This window comes from Mustela nigripes, chromosome 12 (genome assembly GCF_022355385.1).
Source record: "Mustela nigripes isolate SB6536 chromosome 12, MUSNIG.SB6536, whole genome shotgun sequence".
NCBI classification, from domain to species: domain Eukaryota; kingdom Metazoa; phylum Chordata; class Mammalia; order Carnivora; family Mustelidae; genus Mustela; species Mustela nigripes.
Genome location: NC_081568.1, coordinates 71,549,434 through 71,561,195, shown reverse-complemented (window position 1 = coordinate 71,561,195; position 11,762 = coordinate 71,549,434).

Genomic DNA, 11,762 nt, shown 5'->3' with positions numbered 1-11,762 from the left:
TCTAAACAAGATCTTGGACCTCTAGCATCTAAAACAAGAGAGACATTTCTCTCCCTTGTTTATAAGCCACCCAGTCTGTAGTAATTCTGTTATAGCAGCCCAAACTGAACAAGACGATTCGTAGTTATGAAGATGGAAATGAACAAAATTGAGATATAGTGTCGTCACTTGGTAGCTTGGCAAATGTGAGAACAATTGTTATTACCAAAGGTGAGCAGAGGGAGGGAGGACTGCCTACTGCTGGTGGCAGCATATGCTGGGCAGTCTTCTCTGATGGCCGTTTTGTAATATCTATTAAAATTTAAATGGATACATGTTTGTCCTGGCCCCCCAGCTTCTAGGTCTGTAATCTGGAGACACATGTGCATCTGTGGGCAAGGAGGCATCACGTGCTGTGCTGTCTATATGGCATTGCTAATAATACTGTAACACTGAAACAGCTTGCTGTCTTTCCTGGGCTTGTGTCTTGGCCAGATAGTACATTCCCGAGGTCAGCTGCTGGGTCCTCAGCTGGCATACAACCTTCCAGAAGTGGGCACAGACCTGCTCAGATGCCAGGAGATCACCAGACAATTGCTGTTTTTTGCTTTTTAAGATTTTTTTTTTTTTTTTTTTTTTTGAGAGAGTCAGTGCAAGTAGTGGGGGAGTGGGATTGGGGAAGGGGAGAGAGAATCTTAAGGAGGCTCCACGTCCAGCTTGGGGCTCGATCTCATGACCCTGAGAGCATGACCTGAGCTGAAATCCAGAGTTGGATCCTTATCTGACTGAGCCTGATGGGCGCCTCTGTCTTTTTGCTCTTTTAATCTTTATTATTTATTTATTTTTTTATTTTAAAAAATATTTTATTTATTTAGTTGACAGACAGAGATCACAAGTAGGCAGAGAGGCAGGCAGAGGGGTGTGGGAGGCAGGCTCCCTGCTGAGCGGAGAGCCCCATGCCATGCGGGGCTCGATCCCAGGACCCTGGCATCACCACCCAAGCCGAAGGCAAAGGCTTTAACCCACTGAGCCACCCAGGGACCCCTTTTAGCGCTTTTTAAATCCAGGTTTGGTGTGCATGGTTCAGAACCCACATAGAAGTACTGGGCTTACAAAGAATGACGACAGGGCCCTGCCTACCTGTTCTCTGCACTCCCAGGGAATCAATAGCTTTACGGTTTAGCCAAGTTTTTCTTCTATTTCTTGTATTTTTTCTGTATTTCTATACTAGTGGATCTAACCGCGATGTCTTGATTTTTTTTTTTTTAATTTTAGATATGACCCTACTGACTTTCTTTTGTGCAAGGGGGAATTTATAATTTTTATACTCTGCATGGTGCCTCCTCTCTGCCCCCTGCCCCCCAGCTTCCCCTTCTGCCATCCCTCTGACAATATTAAATCTTCATTTTGGATGACGTCAATATTCAATGTTTACATTATTATGACAATGTAGCTGTTATTCCCAGGGAGTGATTTATGACATTAAGATGATAACTTCTTGTGCAACTTGACGTTTTCTCAGAATGATTGCCCCCTGTTCCCCCTTTGTTTTGTTTATGCTTTGTTGTCTATGAACTAATTACAAAGGATTTCCCCAAATCCGTGACAAATGAACACCTCTATTTCCAGCCCATCCAGTAACTGACTGGTTTTCTTTTTGTGTGAATTTTTCAGAAAGTCCTTTCGAGCCTCTAGCCTGTGCTCTCGTCCAGACTGTTCTCTGCATGCTGCACCCAGCTTCTTACCCATCTCCTGCTTCTAGACCATCCCCTGCACCCCAGATCCCACTGCATAGTCTTTCTTGGGTTTTTTGCTTCTTTTCAGTAACTTCCTGAGAAAGGGTGACTAGGAGCTAAGTTGTTAAAGACCTTGGTTATCTGAAAATGTCTTGATTTTAGCCCCATCCCTGATTGATATTAAGGCTGACTCTGGATTGGAAATCATTTCCCTTTAGAATTTTGAAAGCATTGTTCCATTGTCTTCTGGCTTCTATTGTTGAGATGTCAGATAACGTTCAGATCCTCAGGTTTGTTTGTATGTGACCTGCTTCTTTACTTTGGAAGATGTTAGGATTTTTCTCCATTTCTTTGTTCTACATTTCATGCTGGTGTTCCTTGGAAAGTCTGAAAAAAAAATTTAAACTAATTTTTAAGGTTTAATTCATGGTGCCATATACTTGGAGGACCTGTTAAGTCTTAGAATCCATTTCCTTTAGTTCTGGAACAGTTATCTTGTATTATTATTATTATTATTATTATTATTATTATTATTGTTTTTAAAGATTTTATTTATTTATTTGACAGAGATAGAGATCACAAGTAGGCAGATAGGCAGAGAGAGAGAGGGGGAAGCAGGCTCCCACTGAGCAGAGAGCCTGATGCGGGACTCGATCCCAGGACCCTGAGATCATGACCTGAGCTGAAGGCAGTGGCTTAATCCACTGAGCCACCCAGGTGCCCCTTTGTATTATTTTTTGATAATTGCATGTTCTCTGTTAACTGTATTTTGTTTTTCGGTAACTCCCCTTAGCTGAATGATAAACCTGTTAGATTAATTCTTGAATTTTCGTATCTTTCTTGTTTTCTACTTGTTTTCCTTCTTTTTTTAAAATTAAAGTTTATTAAAATTTAATTTCATTAACATAGAGTGTATTATTAGTTTCAGAGGTGGAATTCAGTGATTCATCAGTTGCATGGAACACCCAGTGCTCACTCCATCATGTGCATTCCTTAATGCCCATCACCCGGTTACTCCATCTTCCCACTTCCTCCCCTCCAGCAACCCTCAGTTTGTTCCCTAGAGTTAAGAGTGTGGTTTGTCTCCTTCTCTGTTTTTATCTTATTTTATTGCTATTTTTTTTTGATGATTTTAAAAAAGTAATCTCTACATCCACGGGTTCAAGCCCCATAAGCCCGAGGTCAAGAGTCGTGTGCTCCTCCAACTGATCCATCCATGTACGCCTTTTTCTATTTTTATGGAGAATTTTCTTTTTTTCAAATATTCTGCTGGTGAAAAAAATTACTGCTATCCTATTTTAATTTCAAAGAGTTTTTCTCTGAATGCTCATTTTATAGCCCCCTTGTTCTCATTTTATGAAATGCACTATCTAATTTTTCTGTGGCTATGAAAATACATACATTATGTATATTTTTTTCTCTTTCCTGTCATCTCTCTCTTTTCTTTGGAATTCTTTTATTGTCTGTTTGCTCTGATGTGACTTTCAGTTAGAGACTTTTCTGCGATGTCTGGTGCTCTTTGGCTCTCCACACATATCTACAAGTGAGGTATGAGATACCCCCCGGGAAGACCCTGTGCTTGGGGAAGCCTTGATGACGACCAGTGGGCCTCAGTACAGGGTGACAACGTGGGGTGACTTAGCTATTTCCAGAGAGGATTTCCTAGTATCAGTATCTTTAGGTCTTTTCTCTTGGAGTGGCCATTTTCTCAAAAGAGAAATCCTTCTCTTATCTGCTTGGATGAGGGGTGTAGGTTTGGCTGAGAAATTCTAGAAGTTCAGTGGGACAAGGTGGCACACATCTTTATCATTCAGTGTATAGACTTACCCTTGTTCCCTCTGGTCATTTTATTTTTATTTTCTTTTTAATTTAAATTTGTAAATTTTTATTTTTTAGAAGATTTTATTTATTCATTTGAGAGAGAGAAAGAGACAGAGAGTGCAAGTTCCACAAGCTGGGGGAGAGGGAGAAGCAGACTGCCAGCTGAGCTGGGAGCCTGACGATCCCTGCACCTGGAGATCATGACCCGAGCCAAAGGCAGATGCTTAACTGACTGAGCCACTGAGGTGTCCCCCTTTCTGTTTTTAAGATGGTCCCTCACCCCCATGTTCAGCTGTCTGCCATCCTTGAGTCTTTTTTAAAAAAATTAACCTATAATGTATTATTTGCCCCAGGGGTACAGGTCTGTAATCATCAGTCTTACACAATTCACAGCACTCACCATAGGATATACCTTCCCCAGTGTCCATAACCCAGCCATCCCAACACTCCTACCCCCCTATCCTCCAGCAACTCTGTTTGTTTTGTAAGATTAAGAGTCTCTTATGGTTTGTTTCCCTCCCGATCCCATCTTGTTTCATTTTTTCCTTCCCTACTCCCAATAACCCCCCGCCCTGCCTCTCAAATTCCTCATATCAGAGAGATCATATGATAATTGTCTTTCTCTGATTGACTTATTTTGCTCAGCAAAATACCCTCTAGTTCCATCCACCTCGTTGCAAATGGCAAGATTTCATTTCCTTTGATGCCTGCGTAGTATTCCATTGTGTGTGTGTGTGTGTGTGTGTGTGTGTGTGTGTGTACATACCACCTCTTCTTTATGCATTCATCTGTTGATGGACATCTAGGTTTTTTCCATAGTTTGGCTATTGTGGACATTGCTGCTATAAACATTTGGGTGCACGTGCCCTTTTGGATCACTACATTTGTATCTTTAGGGTAAATACCCAGTAGTGCGATTGCTGGGTCATAGGGGAGCTCTATTTTCAACTTTTTGAGGAATCTCCATGCTGTTTTCCAGAGTGGCCACACCAGCTTGCATTCCCATCAATAGTGTAGGAGGGTTCCCCTTTTTCCACATCCTTGCCAACATCTGTTGTTTCCTGACTGGTTAATTTTAGACATTCTGACTGGTGTGAGGTAGTATCTCATTGTGGTTTTGATTTGATTTCCCTGATGCTGAGCGATGGTGAGCACTTTTTCATGTGTCTATTGGCCATCTGGATGTCTTCTTTGCAGAAATGTATGTTCATGTTTTCTGTCCATTTCTTGATTGGATTATTTGTTCTTTAGGTGTTGAGTTTGATGAGTTCTTTATAGATTTTGGATACTAGCCCTTTATCTGATATGTCATTTGCAGATCTCTTCTCCCATTTTGTCAGTTGTCAGTTGTCTTTTGGTTTTGTTGACTGTTTCCTTTGCTGTGCAAAAGCTTTTGATCTTGATGAAGTCCCAAAAGTTCATTTTTGCTCTTGATTCCTTTGCCTTTGGTGATGTGTCTAAGAAGAAGTTGCCATAGCTGAGGTCAAAGAGGTTGCTGCATGTGTTCTCCTCAAGGATTTTGGTGGATTCCTGTCTCACACTGAGGTCTTTCATCCATTTTGAGTCTATTTTTGTGTGTTGTAAGGAAACGGTCCAGTTTCATTCCTCTGCATGTGACTATCCAATTTTCCCAACAGCATTTGTTAAAGAGACTGTCTTTTTTCCACTGGACATTCTTTCCTGCTTTGCCCAAGATTAGTTGACCATGGAGTTGAGAGTCCATTTCTGGGCTCTCTATTATGTTCCATTGATCTATGTGTCTGTTTCTGTGCCAGTACCATACTGTCTTGATGATGACAGCTTTGTAATAGAGCTTGAAGTCTGGAATTGGGATGCCACCAACTGTGGCTTTCTTTTTCAACATTCCTCTGGCTATTTGGGGTCTTTTCTGGTTCCATATAAATTGTAGGATTATTTGTTGAGAAATAGAGAACTTTTTAAGTTATCCGGATATCCCAGAACATCCCAAATGAAGACAGTGTAAGTGGAGATTTTTTTTCTCTGTGATTTAAACATGAAATGATCGTTCAATCTGACACTGAGACTGTTTGACAATTAACAGTAAAATGTACATTGCCAGTTAAACACAGTTTGACTCTTACAACAAGCTCTTTTAGGCAAGTAAATGCAAATCATGCTCTGTACCTGAAATGATACCAGAGAGAATCTTAAATTCTGTGATTTTTTTTTTATTGGTATCACCTATCTTCGTAGAGTGGACCAGTGGGTCTGCTGTAGGTATGGCTTGAATAATTTCTTTTTCTCTGTGTTTAAAGATTTATTTATTTGAGAGAGAGAGAGAGAGAGAGAGAGAGAGAGTAGATGTTGGTTTGGCTATTGTGGAGATTGCTGCTATAAACATTTGGGTGCATGTACATCCTTGAGTCTTTGACCCCAAATCTCCATCGTGTTGACCTCCCATGTTTTCTTCGTGCTGAGGGTAGGGTGGTTATCTTGCTAGGAGGTAGGAAAAGAATTCCGAGGTCTTATGTAGACTTTCCACCAGTCCTCCTGTGTTTAGCCCCACCTATGCCTCAGAGGTGTCTGGTGCTTCTTCAATCTTTGGGCCTTTTCCAGGTTCTGAATGGGTTTGTTCATCCAAACACAGACTTATGTTTCCATCTTCTCCCATCTGCAAAGCCATTTGGCACTTGCCCATCTGCTTTTCAGCTTCCTGAAACTGTTGTTGATGTATTTGTCTTCTGTCGTCCTCTCTTTTCTTTGTCCTTGAGGGTTTCTGTCACTTTAAACCTTCAGGGCTATTTTAGAGGAGTTTTTTTGGGGGATGGGAAGCAGAGATAAATGTCTATGTTCAGGCCTCTGTGTTGACCCTGAACATCTCATTTCTTCTTTACAATGGAAGTGGGAGTAGAGGCACAGCTCATCTGTTTGTTATGTGTCCCCACAAGAATGGCCTTGGCCAAGGATGTCTCCTTGCTGGGGTATTGGTGTATTTTAGTAACAGAACACCCAACTCAAACAGCTTATACAGTAAAAGGATATATCTCATCTGATAAGCAGCTCTTAGACAGGGCAGCTCCAGGTTTGGTGAATTCAGCAACTCAGCAATATCACTGAACGTTCTTCCTACTTGCCCACTCCATGCTAGTCCCTCTCATGGTCACAAAATGGCTGCTGTGGTTCCACCCACCATTTAGATCCTTGTGTACAAATGTTTATAGGCAGAAAAGATAGCATCCTTTCATTGGTTTACTCTCTTTTTAAAAATGTATGATTGTGTCCTGGTCTCTGCAAGCTGGCATAATGAAATGACATAGATGGGTGACTTAAAAATAGCATGTCTTTGATTCCCATAGCTCCAGAGGCTGCGAAGTCTGGAATCATGGCAGCAGCAGATTCTGTGTTTGGTGAGGGTTTTCTGGTTCACAGATGGCTGTCTTTTTGCTGTTTTCTCACTTGGCTGAAGTGAGTCTCACTTGGCAGGGTACTCTTTTAGAAGGGCACTAATCCTGGCCTCTGTCCTCATGCTCTGATAAACTTCCCAAAGTCCCACTGCCAAGTATCATCACCTCAGAGGTTAGGGTTTCAACATATGAATTTGATGGGGTAGGTGGGACACAAGCATTCAGAGTATAGCAAATTGTTTGCATATGTGTTACACAGCTTTGCAAATCTAAAACACTTAAAAGGTATGCAGTGAAAAGTTTCCCTATTCCTCCTCTTCTGTCTGCTCAGTAGTAGGACTTTCTTGTTTTATTCTTCCAGAGTCTTTTTTTTTTTTTTTAAAGATTTTATTTTTTAAATAATCTTTACACCCAATGTGGACTTGAAGTTAGAACCCTGAGGTGGAGAGTCACATGCCCTGCTGCCTGAGCCAGCCAGGTGCCCTCTTCTAGAATATTTTTATATAATGCATATTTAAAGCAAATATGAACGTGTAGTTTTATCTACCTCATGCCCATTTTTTTTTTTTAAAGTACAAATGGTAGCATACTCTAAGTATTTTGGGACACTGCTTCTTTTTTTTCACCTCGTAAAATATTTTGGTACACAAAGTACATCCTTAATATTTTATAGCTGTATCATATTATGCTAGATGCCTGCAAACTAATTTGCTGAACCAGTCGTCTCCTGATAGACGTTTCAGTTGTTTCCCATATTTGCTATTATAATACATTCTACAGATCTGTTAGTTTTCCTATAAGATGAATTCCCAGAATTACAACTGCTGGGGCAAAAGAGACATGTCTTTGTGACCTTGACAGTTGTTGCCTGGTGCCCTTCAGCGGTTTGTACCACTTTTTTCCACCAGCAGTGTACAGAGGGTCTGTTTCCCATACACCAATAGACGATGTTCTTAACTTTTTGGATTCTTGCCAATCTAATAGGTGAAAAATGGTCCTTGTATCTCTATTTAAGAGCTAAGAAATCATTCCCAGGGGCTTCTCCAGCAGGCTTGTTCTCCTGAGCAATGTCTCTTTGATCAGAATTTTGTAATATGCCTCATCCTAAGATTGTCATTGGCAAATGGAATGAAAGGACTCATTGGTTTAAGGTTAATCCAGATTAACATCCTGTGGTGAGGCTGGGATAGTGGCCAGCCTTCCCACCGCCTGGCGGCCTGGATTTACACCAGCTTTTGTTAGCGAGGAACTTGGGACTGATGCCATCCATCGGAAGGCGCCCAGTAGGGTCTGGGGCTTTGTTCCTGCTGCACCCTCCTGCTAAAGGGCTTGGCTTCAAACGTGTGCCTCCAAGGTCAGGCAAGCCTGCTTTTAGGAGTCCTCATTTTCACGTGCTCAATGCTACTTGGCTGTCGAGGATAGGAGGATGCTCTGTGATTGTGGAAGCCACCTGATCTCTGATCACATCCAAGATACTGGTTGTATAAACCAGGTAAGAGAAGCCTCTCGGCTTTAGAATTGGCAGCCCTGGGTTCCAATTTCCCTGTATGATGCACTAGCCATGTAACCACTTAGCCTCTCTGAGCTTCAGTTTTCTCCATTGTAAAACTGGGCCAGGACTTCTATGATAGTGGCCGTAAGGAGGTTTAGAGGTATGTATATCATGTGCCCAGCCCAGAGCCTGGCCCACAGGGAGATCTCAGCAGAGGTCTGTCCTGATTCAGGTCTCCACGTCAGGAAAGAATATTCTGCCGGTTGTGGCCTTGGGTCTTGAGCTCAATTGTCCCTCTGTCCCCAGGCTCAGCACACAGCCAGAGCCTCAAAAAAGGTGCTCAATCTATGCTTGTTGAAGGAGTCACAGAAGAGCAATAAATTACTACAAAAGTCATAGCTACACATCCTAACAGTATTTGGCTTTCTTGGCCGTATTGAGGCACAGTTTCCCTTGATACCCGTCTGTATTGATTCATTTACACATGCCCTGCCTCCTGATGACGTGCACTGTTTATCTACAGCATCGGCTCCCTATCGATTTATCAATGCCCATTTTGCTCAAGAATCAATGGCTTAATTGCATCTCCGCAGACCTGGGGATACAATTTGCGTGCCGTGTAGAACACAACCCGGAGTTGAGAACCTGCTGAAGCTTTTGTCTGCTCCTTGTGAGTTTTCCTATATATGGTCCTGCTCTAATGGACAGTTCCCAAGACCCGAGTGACCAGGCAGAGGCATCATTAGTGCCCTGGCAGAGGTCAGGCCCCCCGAGACACCTGGTGATCCAAGTTGGGTGTGTGTGAAGGTATCCAAGCAGATGGATATTCACCCTTATGGGAAGGGCTGTTGGTGGGGGGGAGGGTGCCTGCAGCTGGCGTGGGCTTTTCTCCTGTGACCCTTCCTGGTGTGTGTGTTCCTCCGTTTAGCCCTACCTCCCTGGACATTTCTCCTGAAGACTGGACACTTCAGAGCAAGGGTATATTCTGGTTTGTCTGTACCTCCAGGATCTGCTGTACACATAATAGGGGCTCGATGAGGTCTGGCTGAATGCTTGAGGATCAAACACACCTCTCTCTGGGTCTCCTTGCCTGGGCTTCTAAGTGGTGTGGGAGCTGGGGAGAGAAGGTGCAGGGCTCGGACGGTAGGTGGCGCTCTGCCAAAGTCTGCCATCCATATCTAGCTCTCCCTCAGGAGAGCTTCAGAATTCACCTGACTTTGAGCTTCTTCAGCGTTTACCCGATTTTAAAATGAAACAGAAAGTGATGATTAGGCGTTTTTTACTTTTTAACTCTTGAAGTGATATTGAAAAGTCTGATGTTATAGATGTTAAGGAATTGCAATCCATCAACTCAGATAATGTCCATTTATTAAGCCCCTACTAAGTGCTAGGTACGGTATGAGCATATTAATTCCTAAGGGAGTATTCCTCTTCTTGTAGCATGTCCCCCAGACTAATCTATCTGTATTACTTACCTTTTAGAGGAATACATTGATGAATTGCCCTATTAAAAGAGAATAAAGGTATTTAAAGTCTTTAATGGGAGAGAAATCGCAAAGGAGTTTTTAAGGCGAACTTAGAATTGTGTAGAATGTTCAGCACATTATGTTAATTTTTTTTTCAGAGGCTGAATGGCTTAGAGGGGGAAAAAAATCAACCTGTTCTCATCTTGTTGCAGAAGCCGGGTAATCTTTGTCTCATCAATGCTAACAAATAGACCACTAATAGCAGTTTGTGTTTGTAACAGTGAGAAATGTTTCTCTGGAAAATATTATTAGCACTTATATTATCTTACAGATGATACTCTGGCTCAACAGAGGGTCCTAGTAAAAATATAATAGCAGATTGCTGCTGACGGGCTCTCTATTTTTATGTTCGAGATGTCATTATTTTGCAGAGTTGAAAGAAGTTCTTTGAAAACATAGGCATCACACACATACCATTGCCAGAGCCCAAGTTTGCAAAGGAGCCTGGGGCGGGGAGTAGGCGGGTGGGCCTGTAGCTTGCTGAGGTCCCAGGCATCTCTCTCCCATGCTGGGGAAGCTGGCGGAGCTGGTGGAGTGTGTGAGAGTGGAAGTGGTGTCACCTTCCATGGGACAGAGTCGGGGGTAGCTCTAAGCAGGCTCCCGGCCTGGTCCTGCTCGGTGGCCGTCTTCCTCCCTGGACTGTGGCTGGGCTCCTGCTATGGCCTCAGTACCAGCCCTATGCTGGGTACACATAAGGGCTTCTGCCATCCTGGGTGACCCAAGTGTTTAAACTATGGGCAATGTGGACAGAGAGGTGTGACTCTACAGGGTGCCACCCCAGGGACCCAGAAAGCAATTTTCTTTGTTGCTCGGGCCTCTTCTCGAAGCCATGGGTGGGAAGGAGCCCAGGTTCTGGCTCATCTGGGGGCAGGACAGAGGAGGGGGAGATCTCCTTGGTCTGAGGAAGCTGGTGACCACTATTGGAGGTGTTAAGGAAAGACACGAAGAGGAGAAGGGCAAGCTTTCCAGGCAAGGGGGAGGGCATAAGCAAGAATTTAAGTGCACTTGAGGTTAAGGGTGTATTTTGGCCAAGGGCAGGGTGGGGAGGCACCTAGCTTTGCATGTCTGCCCAACCCTAGGGGCACCTAGCCCAAGACCCACTTTCCATTCTTTCTGTCCTTGGAAGAGTACTTAGGATTTTCTCTGCCCACAGACCTCTTTCCAATTCTGAAAGGGCCATTCTCCATCTGCAGCGTGAGGGTGAAATCAGGGAGGTCTCTGGAGTCTGCCATGCCAACGGACAGGGGTTCTGGAAGCATGGTTTCCCTGTAGTGCTCCCCTTCTCTGCGTGTGTGCTAGTCAGGCAGGACACTGCCTCCAGAAGCTCACAGTCCACGTGGGAAATAATCGCCATGGGGGGCAGTATGGCTCACCCTGGAGGCTTGGTGTCCATTTCTATGCGCCCTGGCCAAGTGCAGATCCTGGTCTGAAGAGTCCTGTGGACATAATGGACCCAGGGTGAAGGCTGGAGCAGAGCCATTTCGTACTTCAGGTATGAAGAGGGTTCATCAGTAGGACGGGAAAGGCCTTGTAGGGGCGTCTGGGTGGCTCAGTGGGTTAAAGCCTCTGCCTTCAGCCCAGGTCATGATGTCAGGGTCCTAGAATCAAGCCCCGCATCGGGCTCTCTGCTCAGCGGGGAGCCTGCTTCCTCCTCTCTCTCTCTGCCTGCCTCTCTGCCTGCTTGTGATCTGTCAAATAAAATCTTTAAAAAAAAAAAAAAAGAAAAAAGAAAGTCTTTGTGGGTGGATATGCAGCGGCAAGTGCTCAAGACTCAGAGGTCAGGGCTGCCCAGGCTGTCTGCAGTATGGGCTGCAGAAGAGGGGGCGATGCCTTTGAGGCCAGA